The 5,025-nt window shown below is 37.8% G+C and overlaps 1 pseudogene; it reads left to right on the forward strand.

Annotated features, from left to right (window-relative positions):
- Positions 1 to 1,829: 1,829 nt before the first annotated feature.
- Positions 1,830 to 2,443, forward strand: LOC149753186 (protein MIZU-KUSSEI 1-like; annotated as a pseudogene).
- The last annotated feature ends 2,582 nt before the right edge of the window (positions 2,444 to 5,025 follow it).

The following is a 5,025-nucleotide window of genomic DNA, read 5'->3' on the forward strand; positions in this document are numbered from 1 at the left end:
ATAGTACCATCTTAAGTTTGAAGAAGAATGTTAGCATAATTTTAGGGATCACATAACAACCTTTATCAACCCATATTGTTTTTCTTTGTTAATGTGATCCTGTATCATTAGTATTTTTTTTTGTTAGTGTGATCCTGTATCAGTCAGTATCATTTTTTTATACCAGTTAGCGTAATTTTAGGGATCACGTAACAATCTATATCAACCCATAATATTTTTCTTTATTAACGTAATCCTATATCAGCGAAGATTATTTTTTTTTGTTAGCATGATCATGTTAGAGCGATTTTAGGGATCACTACAACATGTATTAGCAAATATTATTTTTTCTTTATTAGCATGATACTGGAGTAGCCTATATTATTTTTTTGTATGGAGTCTATACACCAGTATATATAACCTTTGAGATATATCAAATATCCTAGAACAGAAAACTAAAATTCGTTCTTTCTCTCTTTTTCTCTTGTTTTCTTTTTTTGTAAGTATTTTAATATAGTATTAGAGCAACCGATCATATAATCTGCTGCCAGCATCTCTTTCGTTCTTTTTGTGGCCGTTGTTGCCACGTCTAGAAGCTTTGAAGACCTCCATTGTCGAACTATCGATCTTTGTTCCTGCGTGAATCAACATCCGAAGATCTTCTATTTTTTGGTAGATCCGCTAGTTTATTCTCTATATCTGGTAGATTAATATCCGAAAATCCTTTATTTTCTAATGGATATGCAGCTCTTCTCCACCAATTTTTTTCTCAGCTTTAGATCTTCAGTCGTCTCTCCTCACCATGGCTCGGTCCCTCTCTCTCTATCTCTAGTTTTATTTGCTGCTTCTGGCTCCTTCACCATCTAGTTTGAAGTTTCTTGCTCCTCTTTTATGGTGCCTCCATCTATAAAAATTGTCGACCTTTGGTTGCCTTCTCTCTAAACTTTGTTCTCACTGCAACTGTTATCTTTTATGTGTCTTCTCGCTGCCACATCATTAAGCAAGTCAATCGACCAATACACCTCTTCCATGGTGCCTCCATCTACGAGGATTGTCGACCTTCGGTTGCTTTTTCTCCGAGCTCTGTCCTCGCCGCAACTGTCATCTTCTATGTGTCTTCTCACCGCTACATCATCAGATAAGTCAATCAGTCACATCGATAGAGATGTCAGTCTGTCACATCACTCAGATACATTAGACTATTATATCAGCTTTTGAGTTGTTATGTCAACTCCTAATTTGCTATATCAACTTCTAAGCTGCTACAACAGCTCGTGTTCCACTACATTAGGCTCTATGTTGCCACATCATCTCTTGATCTACCACCACGTAAGCCTCTGAGATACTATGTCAGCTCCTAATCATCACGTCAGTTTTTGAGTTGCTACTTTAGCTCTTCATCTAGTATGTAAGTTTCTAAATGCATTCGTGATCTAGTTTTCAAACACAAATTGGCACCTATAGTACTATTTTGAGTTTGAAAAGAGATGTTAGCGTAATTTTAGAGATCATTAACAACGTGTATTAGCTCATAATATTTTTCTTTGTTAACGTGATCCTATATCGACCAGTATTATTTTTCTTGTTAGTATGATCTTGTTAGAGTGATTTTAGAGATCAAATAATAACTTGTATCAGCGAATATTATTTTTTTTATTAGCATGATCCTAAATCAACATATATTTTTTTTTTTGTAGGGAGTCTGTGCACAAGTATATATAACCCCTGAGATGTACTGAATGTGCTGGAACAAAAAAGTAAAATTCTTTCTCTCTCTCTTTTTCTCTTGTGTTGCACTTCTGCAAATATTTTAACATTAAAGAACGCATTTTCCACCAACATCATCAGTAATGGAGATACCAGGATTGGTGTTATTTTTTTGGCACACCACCGAAGTCCGTCGAACCAAGATGGGCGGTGAGGGGATATTTTGGATGTTCAAACTATTTCCCATGCTCACCTCTAGTTGCAAGATGGTTACCCTCTTAGGCAAGCCAAGCAAAGGATCACTGTCTAACAAAGCTACCCCCATTCCCTTATTTAGATATAGGAGAGGAAGGGAGAGCTTGGCCATACAAGAAGACCCTAGGTCTCCACTCACCTTCTTATAGGGTCCCCCATGCTCACAAGCTCTCTTCACAAAGAAATGGCATCTGGATTGGTGAAGATTGCGCTTGAGAGTGAGACGAGGACTCACAAAAAGAAGCTCATTGAGGAATACGTTTAGGATGTTTACAGCAATGGCCAAAAGTTGGGATATTTAATAAGGAAGCATACCTCCGACGATGAGTGACATGTCATGCAACTTCTAAAGTGTGTCCATGGCTAGGGGTCTTGCCATGGGAGATGACGTACTTTAGAGCTCGGTTTGAGAGGGTGGTGGGATCGAAGGACACGGAAGCTTTATATATGATCAACCCCGACGGCGCCGAAGTTGAGCATCTTCCTTGTGAGGATAAAGTGAATTATTTTTGGTTTCTATGCTTCTTGTGCTATACTCTCCCAGTCTATAAATTTCGATAATTTATCAGTTGTAATAGATATTACAGTAGTGGTGGGAATTATCGAGAGCAACTAGAACATACTTCTTTCTTGTCCAACAATGTCTTAATACTGATTGGATTGTGATTTAACTTAAAAAGCAATTTGTGATCTAATTGATAGGAGTTTGCAGAAGTTAGGCATGGTAAGGTTAGTCCTATGTATATCTAATGGGAGAAATATGGAACACCTCGACCTTAGGTCAGACCGATCTCCCTAACCTCGGACATGAACTAAGGTGAACGATTTTAGCTTCAATCAAAGAGTCACCAGTCGAGGAGAACCATCAGCATGCATCGACCAGGGCTGACAACCCTAGTAGTCCGCTATCGTGGCAGTCCCATATCCTGCATCAGACCTGTGCTGCACTCTACCATTGCAGACTAACCTCTGCATCGCAGCCGTACCACTAGCTGCTGCCTGACATCTTTACAGGTCATGCCGACCCAAGTAACGACAAGACTGACTCCTTTATATAAAGGGGGCAATCCAGGGGGCACGTGCATAATAAGCACTCACTATCGCTTACAAGACCACCCTCTGCTCAAATCTCTTTCTTTCGCACTGTTACCTCGTTATTCTAACTTAGGCATCGAAGGGTCCCACACCGAAAACTCTCCGGCAAGTAGACTTCTTGTAGGATACCTAGTAGAGAAGACCAGTGCCCGGTACCTCAACCAGCTTGCTCAGTCTAAGTAATGATATAGATATTTTTCTGCAGCCTTTAATAGATGAATTGAAAACATTATGGTAGAGTATTGATGCATTTAATGCTTTCACTGGCCGAATATTTAAATTGCGTGCAGCTCTTATTTGGACAATCAATGATTTTTCTATATATGCTAATTTATCTAGTTGGAGCACTAAGGGGCGTATTGCATGCCCTTCTTGTGGAGATTCAACTCATTCATATTGGTTAGAACATGAAAGAAAATTCTATTATATGGGTCATTGTCGATGGTTAGAAGCAAACCATCCATTTCGACATCAGAATAATCAGTTTGATGGTACCATAGAGTTGCGATATGCCCCTATTCTACCAACTAAAACTGAAGTTCTTAAACAAACTCATGGCACTAACTATATACCTGGTAAGGTCTCCAACAGTTCAAAGAAGCGGGGAAGGGGGGGGGATGTTGGCAGCTCAATGACACAGGTTTTTGAGGATGCTGACAACTTCGAAAATGATGACAACATTTTGGACAAAAAAATGACGATGGCACCAACTCGGTATCTACATAGAAGCAATTATGGAAAAAAAGAGCAATTTTTTGGTTTACCTTATTGGGAGTATAATCTTCTTCAACATAATCTTGATGTCATGCATATAGAAAAGAATGCTTGCGATAACTTGATTAGAACAATGTTAAATTTTGAAGAAAAAACCAAAGATAACTTGAAAGTGCGTTTTGATTTGAAAGACATGAGCATAAGACAAGAGTTTCATCCGAAAGAACAAACCAATGATAAATATTTTATACCTCCTGCATGTTACACAATGTCTACTCAAGAGAAAGATCTTTTTCTAATGGTTTTGAAAAATATGAAGGTTCCAGATGGATATGCATCGAATATTTCCAGATGTGTTAATCTTAAGGAGTAAAAACTTTTAAATCTTAAAAGTCACGATGGCCACATTTTGATGCAAGATATCTTTCCATTAGCTTTAAGATCGTCAATGCAGAAATAAGTTCTTGCAATTGCGTTTCAGTTATCATCATTTTTTAAGGCATTATGTTCCAAAGTTCTTGATCCTAAGAAGCTTGATCAATTGGAGTCTAATGTTGCACTTACACTATGCCATATGGAGAAGATCTTTTCTTCTGGGTTTTTTACTATTATGGTTCATCTACCCAACCGAAGCTAAACTTGGTGGACCGGTTCACTACCGATGGATGTATCCTATTGAGAGGTGATTTTTCTAAACTCGAATGTCCATATTTATTATTAATATGGATGTATTCTATTTTCCTTTCGATGTTGATATTGAGCTTTATAATTTATTGTTGAAGGTATCTTGTGCGCTTAAAGAAATATTTACGCAATCGAGCCTATCCCGAGGGATCGATTGCTGAGGAATATATTATTGATGAGTGTTTGACATTTTGCTCAAGATATCTTGAAGGTGTTGAAACTGCTTTCAATCGACCACAAAGGAATTACGATATTGTACAGAATGCAGAGGAGTACAAGTTCTCATATGGTGGAAGATTTTTGGAAAAAGCTAAAAGTACTGTAGTTCATCACAAATTATTGGCACATGCACATCGCTATGTCTTACTTCACAGTGAACTAATATCCGAGTATCACAGGTCAGTTTGGTTATAAGAAATCACAATTTACTGTCCACTTTGATATGATATTCAAAAAAATTAATTTTTGCTCGTGTAGAGAATTTTTAGTGGCTCAGCGAAGCGCCAACAATAACATTCATCCTACCTCAAGGATTGAGCAAAGATGGTTGGTTGAGTTATTTTCTGAATGGCTATTCAAACAGGTTAGACA

This window comes from Phoenix dactylifera, chromosome 7 (genome assembly GCF_051530095.1).
Source record: "Phoenix dactylifera cultivar Ajwa chromosome 7, Ajwa_hap1_PhDact_Kaust_v1.1, whole genome shotgun sequence".
Taxonomy (NCBI): domain Eukaryota; kingdom Viridiplantae; phylum Streptophyta; class Magnoliopsida; order Arecales; family Arecaceae; genus Phoenix; species Phoenix dactylifera.